The sequence below is a fragment of the Drosophila obscura genome, unplaced genomic scaffold (assembly GCF_018151105.1).
Source record: "Drosophila obscura isolate BZ-5 IFL unplaced genomic scaffold, ASM1815110v1 contig_109, whole genome shotgun sequence".
Taxonomy (NCBI): Eukaryota; Metazoa; Arthropoda; class Insecta; order Diptera; family Drosophilidae; genus Drosophila; species Drosophila obscura.
Window position 1 is genome coordinate 323,541 of NW_024542690.1, and position 14,573 is coordinate 338,113.

Here is a 14,573-nt window from a genome sequence, read left to right on the forward strand (position 1 = left end):
ATGAAACGAAAATGAAAAACTCGTGAATCAGGGAAATTAGGAATAAATTATTTATTTTATATATTACTTGGAGGCAAGACCTCTGCGCACTCGCTTCGCTCGAGCGCCAAGCCCCGGCTCACTTGCTTCGCTCGCTCACACAACCCACACAAATTTGCATTGATACTGAAATGGATGATAAAATACAAATTGCTCAGTAGATGCAGCCGTTTAACCAAGACTCCAAAAATCACATTTTACTGTTATATACCACTCGGTACCTTTTCCTCCGCATGGTTCCTACTTTACTCGGAATATGATCATTTTTGTACCAACCGGTATATAACGGTAAGAAAAATAATTATTATAATTAATAATAATAATATAATATAATAATTAATTATTATAATTAAATCGAGGTGGAAGGCTGAGTCGCTTCTGTTTGCCGCGAGTGTGATTTATTTACGGTTAGGCGCAAAATGTACTGCTGTACTGTCATACCCAAGCGTGGGTCTTAGCAATTAATTTCTTCATTCTGGCTATGATAATAATGCGATCTGACCCAGATTCGGAAATCTGGTAGATATGATATGATATGGGCAGTTCCTATCTGGCGTTACGTTACATTCGTACGACAAAATGTTGAAAAATGTTACATTCGGCTTGCGGCCCCAGGGATAGATAGTTCCCCTCTAAATTAATTTAGGCCTTTATCCTTTCAATATTCCTTAGTTTAATATATAATACATTCTTACAATTTCATCTCCTAAATTAAAAAAATTGCGCAGAAAATTTGAAAATTTAAGAATACTCGGAAAATGGTAGTATTGTTGTATGAAGTAGGTCTTTCCATGGCTGTCATACGCTTGCTTGATTTTTTGTATGGAAAGTGTTACATAAATCAAAAAATATATTCAGTGGTTCACAGTGCTTATATAGTACAGATGAAATAAATCTGTTTAGGCCAACTTTGCTAATTAGTTAATAATAGTTTAAAAGTGCTGAAAAAGTCCGAAAATTGTGCGGAAAATGTAGAATACATTTTTGATGTGTTTTGAAAATTGTTTTGTGTGAGTATTATTATCATTAATATATGTATACAGATTAATAAAGATGCTGCACAAGAAGAAGTTTTATTATTCGTATTATTCGACTTACTTCTCATCCATTCAACCACAATGTGCCATAGTGAAACGTGACCGGGTACAGCTAGTCACAATAATAATTTAAATCTATATATATATATATAAAAGAAAGTCGTGTCTGTTACAACACTTATAACTCGAGAACGGCTGGACCGATTGCCATGGTTTTTGATTTGTTGGATTTGTTTCCGTCCCGAATAGCAGAATACATCTTAAAAACTCGATATGCGCTATGAATAGATGCATTTCAATAGATTTTGATTTTTTTATTACAAATATCGAGTTTTCATTGATTTTCTTTCTCCATGTCAAACATTTGTTGTCCAATCCTGTCAAATAGTCAAATTCCCGAAATTAATACCTAAGATTTATTCTACAGTAAAAACATAAAATCATCGGAAAGGAACGGAATTTAGGGAATAAAAAATCAGTTTGGTGGTTTTATGCGAGTGCACATTTTAATAACAATGCCGCGTCCTAGAAGATCTAATCTTTCCCAGCGAAGCCGTAATGCAATTAGGCAACGGAATATCGCGAGTCAATTATATGATGGAGAACGAGAAATTGCACGAGAACAGCGACGTGTTATCATCATGCTTAGAAATTTAAACCAACCAAAACTGTGTAATGGAACGCGTTTGGTGATAAGAAAGCTGATGAGCAATGTTATTCACGCGTCGATACTTAAAGGAAAATTTAAAGATGAGGAAGTTCTTATTCCAAGGATTCCGATGATCCCAACGGATATGCCCTTTGAGTTTAAACGAATTCAATTCCCGATTCGTCTTGCCTTCGCCATGACGATCAACAAATCACAGGGCCAAACCTTGACTGTTTCTGGCCTCAATCTAGAAAATGCATGTTTTTCTCATGGTCAATTGTACGTGGCATGCTCACGTGTCGGCAAACCATCCGCTTTATTTGTTCTTGCGCCTGACCAAAAAACAAAGAATGTCGTTTACCACAAAGTGCTTGAATGAAAATAAAGCCTAAATTAGTTCAGCTAAAAAGTAACACGACATTTATTGACTATTAGGCGGTACGAAGTTTGCCGTGTCAGCTATTTCGTGGAAATATCAAACAATTGGAAAGATTGAATTATCTCTAAATATCCTGTGCAAGCATCAAACTCTGTGCACGAGAACAGCGCAATGACTCGAGATGTTTTGGTGGTGCAATGATTTTATTATTTGGCGATTTCCGACAAACACTACCAGTCATTCCAAGATCTACTGCTGCCGACGAAATAAACGCTTGCCTCAAAGCATCAAATCTGTGGCGATATGTAAAGAAACTTCAACTGTCTGTAAATATGAGAGTTGCTTTGTTGAACGATCTATCTGCTGATGATTTCTCGAAGCAATTGCTGACTATCGGTAATGGCCGTGTTCCTGTTGACAAATCGAGCGGTTTGATTTCATTTCCTCCAAATTTTTGCAATTTCGTATCATCAAAAGACGAGCTTATCAACAAAAAATTCCCGGATATCATTGCTAACCACAAAAATACTAAATGGTTAGGTTAGGTTAGGTTGAAGCGGCTGTCGGGATTGTCAGAGACCCGACACACCTAGGCCGGTTTCGGCCCGTTGTGATACCGCATATTACGTTCCCTTCTCCCTCGTGAGACCCTATGTTATCCATTATCCCATCCGGATGCCCTTATGAAGCCTGCGATCCGTCTGGGACTGATTGTAGACATGTCCGAAATGTCAGTTAGAAAAGGAGCGCCCAAGTATTGCAGTCTCCTTCTACTGAGAGCCGGACAGGAGCAGAACAGGTGTTCCACAGTCTCCTCCTCGTCCTCATCTCTACAGCTTCGACAGAAGTCGTTATATGGGGCGCCCAGCCTGCTTGCATGTGTGCCTATTAGCCAGTGTCCCGTGAGAGAGCGTATGACTGAGCTGCACCTACTCCTACTGAGTTTGCAAAGCTCATCGGTGCGCTTCTTATTGATGTTAGGCCATGTTTGCCGAGTTATGCGACATAGTGACACGGTTTGCCATCTGTCATTTATTAATCGCTTAAAGTGTTCTTTTATTTTGAGCTTGCAGGTGGCCATTGGCATACGAATATCCTCCTTATCATGGAGAAGGGGGATTGTTGTGCCAGCTCTGGCCAGCTCGTCCGCTATGCAGTTGCCTTCAATGTCCTGATGACCCGGGACCCATATTAGGCTGATGACGAACTGATAAGCCATCTCATGAAGAGATTTGCGACAGTTTGCCACGGTGGCCGAGCTTGATGTTATCGCATTCAGCGATTTGATCGCAGCTTGGCTATCACTATAGATATTTATATGAGTTGCCGCAGGGGCTATTTCCTGAAGACAGCTCAAAGCCTCCTTGATCGCTATGACTTCTGCTTGGAAGACACTGCAGTGATCCGGGAGCCTGAAGGACTGTCTTATGTTCAGCTGTTCGGAGTAGATTCCTCCTCCGACCTTGTTGTCCAGCTTTGAGCCATCAGTAAAGATCCGAATGGCTCCCTTTGGACCAGGTGGTCCCTCAAGCCAGATGTTTCTGTGAGGGATGATTGTCTCGAAGGGGGTATCTGTATACTCCCTCGGAACGCAGTAGTCCGTTTTTGTGGGGACGATTTTGTTTCCATTTAGGATGGACGCATGACCGGTGTGATGTGACACCCATTGGTCAGAGTCTCTAAGACGGATTGCTGCCATTTCTGCCTGCTCCTTACCTGCAAGGTCAAGGCTCTGCAAGCATAGGATAGCATTTAGCGCATCCGTTGGTGTTGTGCTGAGAGCTCCACTGATGCATAGGGCTGCAGTGCGCTGCACCTTGCCCAGTTGTTTAGTGATGGTCCCCTTCGATAGGGCTGGCCACCACACTGCGACTCCGTAGAGTAGTATTGGTCTGACTATTGCCAGGTAAATCCATTGGACTATTCTTGGGTTCATGCCCCATCTTAGCCCAATGGCTTTCTTGCAAGTGTAGAGTGCTATCGTAGCCTTCTTCACTCTGTCTTTGATGCTCAGGTTCCAGCTAAGTTTTTTGTCAATTACCAACCCTAAGTAACTGGCACTGTCGCTGAAGGAGAGCCTACATCCGTTTAGTATTGGGGGGTTGAGGGACGGGATTTTGTATTTGGTTGTGAACAATACAAGTTCCGTTTTAGAGGGATTGATTCCCAGTCCACGCGACTCTGTCCATTCTGAGAGTCGCGCGAGCTTTGCGGTCATTAGATCGCAGAGTGTTTGAGGGAATTTTCCCGAGAAAATAATGGCAACGTCGTCCGCGTATGCTACCACCTTGCAGCCCCCCCCTTCCAGGTCACACAGTATCTTATTGACTGCTATGTTCCATAGAAGGGGAGACAGGACACCACCTTGCGGGGTGCCTCTGTTGACATACCTAGACTGAGTGGACGATCCCATTGATGATGTCACTGTCCTGCATGTGAGCAATTGATCTATGAGCATCATCAAGTGACGATCCACTCCCAGGTCAGTCAGGGCCTCTGTGATGGCTCCCGGTATGACGTTGTTAAAAGCTCCCTCAATGTCTAGGAAAGCGATTAAGGAGTATTCGTTGACTTGTAGAGATTTCTCTACCGCCGAGATTACTTCATGGAGTGCCGTTTCCGTGGATTTTCCTTTTCGGTAGGCATGTTGAGCGCCTGACAGCCACTGAGGATTTATAGTTGTCCTCAGCTGCAGCCCTACTAGTCTCTCAAAGGTTTTGAGAAGAAAGGACGATAGACTTATTGGTCTGAAGTCTTTTGGGGTTGTGTGTGAGGGTTTCCCTGCTTTGGGGATAAAGACTATTTTAGCCTTTAACCAAGCTCGGGGGATTTTTCCCACTGTCAGTATCTTCCTGAAGATACTTTGCAGCCAGTTGATGGCCATATCCCCGGCTTTTTGCAACTGAGCCGGAATGACTTGGTCCGGGCCAGGCGATTTGTAGGATTTGAAGCTGTTTACTGCCCAGCTAATATTCCGTTTTGTGAGGATGTGCCCCATCGAGGTTTCCGGGCCTTCACTTGGGGTGTCTGCCGGCTCGATGGTCGTACACCCAGGAAAATGAGTATCGAGTAGAATGTGTAGGGAGTCCTCACTAGAGTTAGTCCACGTACCATCCGTTCTCTTGAGGTATCCCACCGAGGGGGATGTTTTTGACAGGATCTTGCGTAGCCTTGAGGCTTCTGACGTGTCCTCAATTTCGGAGCAAAATTTGTGCCAAGAGGCCCTTTTTGCTCTCCTTGTTTCTTTTTTGTATAGGGTTAGCTTACTTTTGTAATTTTCCCAGTGCGCTTCCTCGCTGCTGCTTTTGGCTCTGTTAAAGAGAGTCCTGCAGTCTTTCCGGAGGGTATCTATATGTTTAGACCACCAGGGGGGTTTCTTTTTCCCTCTTGGTTTGGTTGGGGAGCAAGCTGCCATGAAGGCCTTGTTGCAAGCTTCCGTGAAATTGTCCACAAGACGATTAAGATCGTCTTGTGTGTCAGGGCATTTTGGGGCTAGGGGGGGGGTAATTCCTCCATTTTTGCACTATACATATCCCAGTTGGCTTTCCTTGGGTTAGTATAGCTAGTGGGTATGGTGCTTTCGAGCGATAGGATTGTCTCGATGTACCTGTGGTCGGAGAAGGAGTGGTCCTCTAGGACTCTCCAACTTTTCATTATGTCTGACAGTTTGTGAGACAATAGAGTGAGGTCAATAACCTCTTGACGGTTTTTTATGATAAAAGTGGGGTCATTACCCCGATTACCGATAATTAGGTTTGAGTTCAGGATGAAGCTGAAAAGTGACTCACCCCTTGCATTTGTATTCGAGCTCCCCCATTGGGTGTGATGAGCGTTGGCATCGCAGCCTATTAGTAGGCTTGTATCCGACCTCTCGCTGTCTCTGGCAATCTTGCGAACGAGGTCACTGGGAGGATCGCTTTCCTCGTGAGCCATGTAGGACGACACCAGGTTTAGGCGTGTCCCTTGTAGCTCTAGGCTAGCTGCCGTATTGTCGCCATTGCTAAAATTGTGGAGCAGAAAGATATTTAGGTGCTTCCTTGCTAATATGCAGGTTCTAATTTTACCTTCAGTTTGGGCTACAATCAGCTTGTAGTCCTTCGTCGCTAATCCACAGACCCTGCCTCCTACCACCCAGGGCTCTTGGATTAGGACTATATCCCCTCCGCTTGCGACCAAGCGGAGTATCAGGGCAGCGGATGCTGCTTTACAGTGGTGGAGATTTATCTGCAGAAGCCTCAGAGACTTCATTAGAAACGTTCTCCACCACTGTTATGTCGGCGTCAGAGTCGTCGAGTATCTCGTCCCGACACAACGCCTCAAAGTCGAGCATCAGCTCCGTCTCCGAGGAGTAGCTCTCCAGGGCCGGCTCCGGCTCCGGGTCTACTTCGGGTGCCTCGATCTCCAAGGCAACGTCCTGCTCAACTGGGTTGTTGACAGAACGCGCCTCGGTCGCTGCGTCCGACTTGTAGACCTTCATGGTCACCGAGCTGAACCCGAAGTTAAGCTCTCCCCTGGCTGCCTCGATCGGGGCTAGCGATTCCTTATTTAGGACTACCACTGCCTGATTTGTGGGGCCCTTTGATGCCTCCACTTTGACCACCCTCCAGTCTGAGGTTGGCAGTGTGGGGTTGCATCTCTGCAACATCGTGAGGATCCGCTCGGGCTCCTTGAAAGTGGCCGGTACCCATATACGGGCCCTTGGCCTACTGGGCACCTCGCTCCAGTCCACAGCGACGAGCTTTGCCCCGGCGTAGACCTCACCGATTTGCGCCACCGCAGCTTTGTATAGCTTTACGGAGCGCTCATCCTCGCAGGCTACTACCTTGATGCTCCCCTGGAACCATCCCATGTCTTTGCAGACTGGGGGTGGCCCGGGATCCTTCTCGAGAAGCTCGAAGCAGCGGTCGGCCAGTGCCGCTTCCACCCACTTCCACTGGCTTCTGGGTATTTTCCCCTCCGCGCTGCCTTTGTCGAGAACGCCTATCAGCGTCCTCTCCTTGGCAATCTGCGCGAAGGATACATTTGGTGCAACCCTGGATCGCTTCGCGACAGGTCCGGGCGTCTCTTGAGAGCGCTGCCTCTTCGGTTGGTCGGCCACCTTCTGTGGCTCCATACTGAAGTTGGGCAACACCACCGAGGCCCATTCCACTTTCTTCAGCCAGTCTGCTGTTGGACTGACTTCCTGGCTTGCGTTCTGCCGACGGAGTATGTGCCCAGCACTCCTCTTTTCGGCATAACTGAATCTTTTGGTTTGGACGCTGGTTGATGGCAAGCCATCACCCGCCGCTTCACCAGAAGGTTGAGCAGCCGCAATATTGCTTAGCTGCCCTACCATGGTATCAGTTTTGGGTGTTGTCTTTCCACCCATCCCAGGTTTGGGATGGGACCCACCCGGATTCATACCCGCGTCTGAGCGGATCGGGCCAGGCCTTTGGGCCGCTGCCTTCTCCCGCTTGGGATTTCTCCCTGCAGGCATTTGGGGAGTGCCTCTCTCGTTTTTGTTTTTGTTGTTGTTTATATTTTCGTTTTTATCCATATAGTTCCCACGAGCTGCAGAGAAGGGGAACGGTCCACCCCGGCAGAGCTCTGCGTTACCCGGGTAAGGCATAATTAGAACAGGGGGCTGCCAAGTCCCTGAGCTCTCCGTTCGTGACTGGGCTAGTTTTTATACCGGGCCCCCAGCCAGGCTGACTCTTGGCACGGGTCGAGTGACACCTTAGTCCGGCCCGGTGTGAGGTGAGTGTTGGGGCTGGGATGTGGGTAGGTGTTGTGTAGGGATGGGATTGTGTGAGCTACTTAATGAGAGGCGGCACCACAAGCGCATCGTCAGTGTTGCTGCGTCTCGAACACCCGCTGGCTGTCCGGGACTGCTTATTTCGGTACTCTCCCTCAGAGCCAACTTAGTTGATACTCTTTAGGATGCCCGCTTATTCGCAGCTGACCTACCCACTAGGGTAGGCCGTTCGCTATCCGCAACCTGCGACCCGTCCGGTGGCCTCAGCTAGGCCCCCTCTGAGCCACCTCAAAGCCCAATAGGATCATCGGAACTACTACTACTAAATGGTTAAGTGAGCGAGCAATTTTGGCCGCTAAAAATAAAGATGTAGATGACCTCAATATTATAATTCAAAATCAAATCGTAGGTACTCTGTATTCATTCAAATCTATCGACTGTGTAACAAACGAAGAAGAAGCCACTAAGCCCCCCCTACCCTTGTCCCTTTCCGGGTTATCCAACTGAATTTTTAAACTCCTTGGATGTGCCTGGTTTACCACCGCACAATTTAAAACTTAAAGTTGGCTCGGTAGTCATCATGCTTAGATATTTAAACCAACCAAAACTGTGTAATGGAACGCGTTTGGTGATAAGAAAACTGATGAGAAATGTTATTCACGCGTCGATACTTAAAGGAAAATTTAAAGATGAGGAAGTTCTTATTCCAAGGATTCCGATGATCCCAACGGATATGCCCTTTGAGTTTAAACGAATTCAATTCCCGATTCGTCTTGCCTTCGCCATGACGATCAACAAATCACAGGGCCAATCCTTGACTATTTCTGGCCTCAATCTAGAAAATGCATGTTTTTCTCATGGTCAATTGTACGTGGCATGCTCACGTGTCGGCAAACCATCCGCTTTATTTGTTCTTGCGCCTGATCAAAAAACAAAGAATGCCGTTTACCACAAAGTGCTTGAATGTAAATTAAAGCCTAAATTAGTTCAGCTAAAAAATAACACGACATTCATTGACTGTTAGGCGGTACGAAGTTTGCCGGGTCAGCTAGTAATTTAAATAAATAAGTAAATAACAAACAAAAAAACACAAACTATTTTAACGACAAAACTCAAATAAATACTGACTGATCAACTTAGGCTTATGTCATTGCAGATTATGTCGATGCAGATTTAAATTGGGATATGCGTTAACTTTCTTTGGGCCCTCCTGAGACTAAACTACCAAGAGCTCTTGTTAAGGGTTATAGGGGCAGGAATAAACAAGGCCAACGACAACAAAAATGACACAACAATATTCCACCGAAACTCCACCAAAACAGTGGGCTTGTGGGACAACGCGCCGCGCCCATGGGTTAATCCTATCATATGTTGTTGTTTTGTATCTCTTTCGGGCAATGTTTGGCGTTGTACAGGAATAATGTATTCACATTACTGTTTACTTAAACTACTAATAATATTTAACAAGAAGTACACATAATATAGGACAACACAATGGACAATATGAATAATGCAGTGCGACGAACAATTCCCAAAACTGTGGGCGATCGTCGGTCCGCCAATATATTTCGTTTAAACGTGAGTGTAAATGTGCGTGCAGATGTGAGTGCAGAGGTGCGTGTAAATGTGGCATCTGCAGAGTCCAAAGGCTCGGACTACGTGTAAGGCGTCTGTGGCACAGTCGTCGAAAATGCGAGAATCAGGCATCGGATCTGGATCTGGGCAGTCCACCCCTTCATCTGCCTCTTATGCACGGCTCACCCACAACACATAAACATACACAGGTCATATTAGTTTCAAAGCTACTGCCACCAAAATAAGTGGCGTAGCTATGTAGCAAAAGGCCCCGGTGAAAAATATTGGGGCCCAACCTAAAGTCAGATACTTTATCATAAAGAGTGTTTTGTGTGCGCTTTATGGATTAATAATATTGGTATTAGGTCAGAGGTAAATCAAATTATTTATTTGAAAATGTAGTAGTAGGCGTAGTAGTTCTTTATTTTTTAATTTGTATTAAGGATAAATATAAATATAAATAACTAAATTAAATTTTCGAACTATTCTGTTGGCGTGGCTGGGATGCCGTTCGCCCTATTAATATTGTTACTTAATTTTATTAATGATATTTTCGCCTACTCTAAAACCGCTCTCTCAATACATTCTCTCTGTAAAGCAACATTTCCTTAACGAAATGTGTCCTCCGGTGCGTGCATTTTGCACAGCGTGCACTCTGCTGCAGAGAGACTTCTGTATGGGGACGCGTTAAGTTGTAGAGTTTCTGTGCGTGCTCTGAAGATGAGTGATATCAGGTTTGCATCTATGTATGCTATCTGTGAAATAGTTGCAGTCTACCAGATTATGGGCAATGCTACTGTATAGCGGCCTTGATACGATTTCACTAGCTCGTCTGTGGCTCTGATGATCTGGTTATGCCATGTTCTCCACAATGCAGGGTTTTGAGAATCTATGGAAATTCCCCGGACGTTTGCTATAGCCCAGCTCGCGATGAAATCGGTTTTGTTGTTTGTCACATACTTAAGTAACTTGTTTGGGAGTCGATCGTCCGGCATATCCATCACTTTGGTTGCATAGTTGAAATGTTTTTGCTGCGCATATATAAATACTGCCGAGAGACCAGTTTCCAGATGGATTGCGTACGTCGGCGTGTTTTGTGGGAGTCTACAGCTTTTTTTAATATAAAATCGCAGGAGTTTTTCTGCTGCTTCATAGCGCTCGTGTCCCCAAACTTCCGCTGCATAGCCCATTATAGTTTGTGCTGTTGCCATGTATATTTTATATTTTGTGCTCGGAGAAACTTTTCTTTTGCCAAGCAGCTGTATCCATGTGCAATTCAAAGCAACCTTTGCGTCCGCCAGCTTGTTTTGCACATGCTTCTCAAAGCTCATATTTTGAGTTAGTGTGACTCCAAGGTACTTAAACTCACGGACCGTTTCCAGTATCTTTTCATTGAGGGTCCACGTTTCGTGCTGTGCTGTTTCGGCATTGATTCTTAGGCCCCAAGTTTGGCAATAATTTAGCATGGTGTCGATCATTTCTTGCAGCATGGTGTGCGATTCTGCCAAGATTACCATGTCGTCTGCGTACATAAGTACCTTGACGTTCTCCGTTCCTATATGTACTCCTCCGGTCAGGACCGACGATATGTCGTCCACGTACAGGGAAAATAGCAGTGGGTTTAGGAGACATCCTTGCTTTACTCCCAGGTTGCATGAGAACCATTCTGACAGATTATTGCCGTTCTAGACCGCGGCCGTGTTATCGCTGTAGAGACATTTTAGTATGTTCAAAATTTTTGTTGATACTCCGGCCAAGCTAAGTTTTTAAACTAAGCTATGTCGGTCTATGGTGTCGAAAGCCGCTTTAGAGTCTATGAAGCAGGTGTACATCTTCTGGTTTCACCTCCTGTACTCTTTTGCTATAGCCAACAGCACGAAAATGCTGTCCACTGTGCTGTAACCTCTTCTAAGCCCAGCTTGGTATTCGCTAAGCACACCATTCTTTCCCACCCAGTCATTAAGACGCGAAAACACTATTGATGCGAACACCTTCATAGTCGAAGTTAGGAAGGATATCCCCCTATAGTTCGCTGCATGAATGACATTGCCCTTTTTGTGTATCGGGTAAATAATGCTTTGCCGAAAGCTTTCTGGGACATTCTCTGCATTCCAAATTGTGTTGAATACCTTCGTAAGACAACGAATACAATTTTCTGGTGCGTTTTTTAAGAATTCTGCTGGTATCCGGTCGATTCCGGGGGCTTTACAGTTTTTGCTCTTGTTTACTGCTGCCTTGACTTCCCACTGCGATATTTCCTGGTCTAGCTCTCTATTTACGGTGTTTGGCAAAGCAAAATAGTGCTGTATCGCTTGGCTGTCCTGTAGGAGTAGATTTTTGAAATGCTGCGCTAAGCTGTCCGTTTCAACTCTGATTTGCATGCTTCTGTTGATCCCATTCAACCTCCTGACAAACTCCCAGAAACCCTTGCTATCTTTAATATTATTTCAAGCTCCATATTCCTATAGTGATCGTCCTTTTTTTTCTGCACATTGTTTTGAAGGCTGTGTTGGCTTCTTGGTACTCCCGCTTCTCATCCGCATTGCCTGTGTGAAGTGACCGTTTCAATGTGATCATTGATCTTTGTCTCGCCCGATATTCAGAGTCGAACCATGGCTGTTTTATTGTATAGTGGGCGGGTTTTTGCATGCAGGCCGCCGCTATCTTTATCCAGTTTGTTAGGGTCTCAATATTATGTGCTTCGGGTTGGCAGCAGTTTGCAGTTTGCTGTCGTGTGAATTGGGTTGTGCGTGAAGGTCGATTTGTATCGCTAGCGGTAAGTGGTCCGAGAAAGTTTCGGGCACTACTTGCATATCTTCAATGCGATTATGCCACATGCCATTGATAAGACAGTAGTCTATTGTGGACACCGCTTGGCTTCTTATGAAGGTGTAACTTCCGTCCCCGTCGCTTTGCGTTCTGCCGTTAAGGACCGTGAAGCTGTTGTCCTCGCACATCTCTATTACATTCTTGCCATTGGTGTCTACTTTAAGATCCTTTGCTGTCCTGATTAGCATTTCGAATTTTCCTGCGTGGTCTTTACTCACAGGGGTGCACTGATGTGTTCCTATTCTAGCATTAAGGTCACCCACGACCATTACACTAGAACTCGTAGACTCTTGGATCATGTCTCATAGTTGATCATAATAGCCTTGCCAGCCATTGCAGTTGAGGTAGGTTGGGACTATTATGAGGTGTTCGTCCTCGTTTACGATTTTTAAAGATTCTGCGCCACCGATGTCGTGAAAGCTGCAACATCCAGATGCGACTAAGTCTGTGTGGATGCCTCTAAGTTGGCCACCACTTGCTCTTCCTCTAGCTGCCGTTCTTACGGCTGGCTCCCATGACAGAACATGATTTGGGAAGTATGGTTCGTACTGCTGCATGTTTTGGTCGAAAAATGTTTCGTTTAGGAAATATATTTGATAAGTATTTATAAATTTAAAAATTGACTAAAGATAAGCTTATTTGCTAAACCTGCGATGTTGTATGACAATATATTAATGTGTATGCTGTTTTGAGTGCGTATTTGCCGTTATAGTTTTTGATTCCCTGGCTTTGGTGAGAAGTCGCGTGTGAGTAATGTCGGTTTCATCCAATGCAGCGCCATAGAGTTCGTTTAGAATCGAGTTAACTGGCTTTCCTTTACAAGTGAGCTCGTGGGCGTTGTTAAAGGACACCCATTTGCCCTCAACACAGATCTGGTCATTTTTGACGAAGGCCTTATGGTTCTTGTTTATGGAAACCAGCTCCTTTTTCAACTGCATTAGGGCGAGCTTGTTTTCTTGCTGCTGTTGGCTAAGGTCTCTGTCAATTTAGACTGAACTACCCGCTAGCTTTTTTCCATTTTTTAATACCTCATTTATCGCCGAAGCATTCTCCATTTTCACCAGCACTCCCATCATATTGTTTCGTTGGTAAAGCACTCGGGTTTCTCGTACTGATGCGTTCGGGATCGCCATTTTACCCCGTAGCAATTTTTCCACTCCCTCCTTTGTGGCATCTTCCTTCTCTAGGCCTTTGAAAATTAGGTTCCGGGTCTTGTTGCTTTGCTCCAGTCTGCTAAGCTCCTTTCGGTCCTGCTCTCTGTCGCTTTTTAATTGCTGGAAATCGCGCTTTAGAGTCTCATTCGTCGCTTTAAGAGTTTCGATCTGGTCGGACACTGAGTCTAATTGGGACTTTAACGTCCCTTTATCCTCCTTTGTTGCCAATTTGTCGAACCGTTGGCCCATTTGGTTGATGGCCTGCATTACGTCTCCCAGCGATATATCGGGTGATAGCGCACTCCTCTTCCGCTTTTCCTGATGTCCTGCTCCATTAAGGGGCGTACCTGGGGGCATATTATGAAGTGCGGTACTTATTTGCGTCTGCTTTGCACTTGGAGGAGTCCTGTTTAGTGACATTTTTGTGGTTTTACTCTTTTTTGTATGTTAAGCTTTTATATTTTTACAATTTCTTATTTTGTTGCCGCCTGAAAGTATGCTGTGGATAGTTTGTCTTACGTTACGGCATGCAGGTTCCGATCCGTGTTATGTTACAGCTTTGACAAGCTTTCAGCGCTTGGTTCAGTTGCGTTGCGTTTCTGGTCCACTCACGTCGCTGCACCAGCTGATCAGTCCCACCTCTGGCTTTGTTTTTGTTGCTGACTTGTTTCAGCGTCAATTATCACAGAAGAGGCACTTTTACCCACTTTCCACGAGAATTTCCAGTTTTCAGCGTTTGCAACCTGTGTTTTTATTTGCTGATATACGTCCGTGGCCCTTCTGTATCGGTCTGGTATCAAATGCCTGGTTAGTGAGCCTCTTTTTTTATCTGTTGCGCATCAGCTGGCGTTCCGTGTTGTTGCAGGTGTCTCACAATCTGATCATGGGCCGGTGCACGTCACGAAGCACGTCTGAACGGTAGGCGATCTCACATACGATGTATGTGTTCAAAAATCTGTATTGTACATTTAACAAAATTACAAGCCTTGTCTCACTTTTCGCTCCTCGACAAAATTTAACTTTTTATTTACGCGAATGGAGGACGAGCCAGACGCTCCCATGACCACCCTCGACGGTGCGGGATGGTTGAACGGAGTGAAGATCCTAAAATGTAACGACAACCCGACGAGGAAGTTTTTGGTGCAAGGGGTGCCCAAATTGGAAGCTCTGTGGGAGG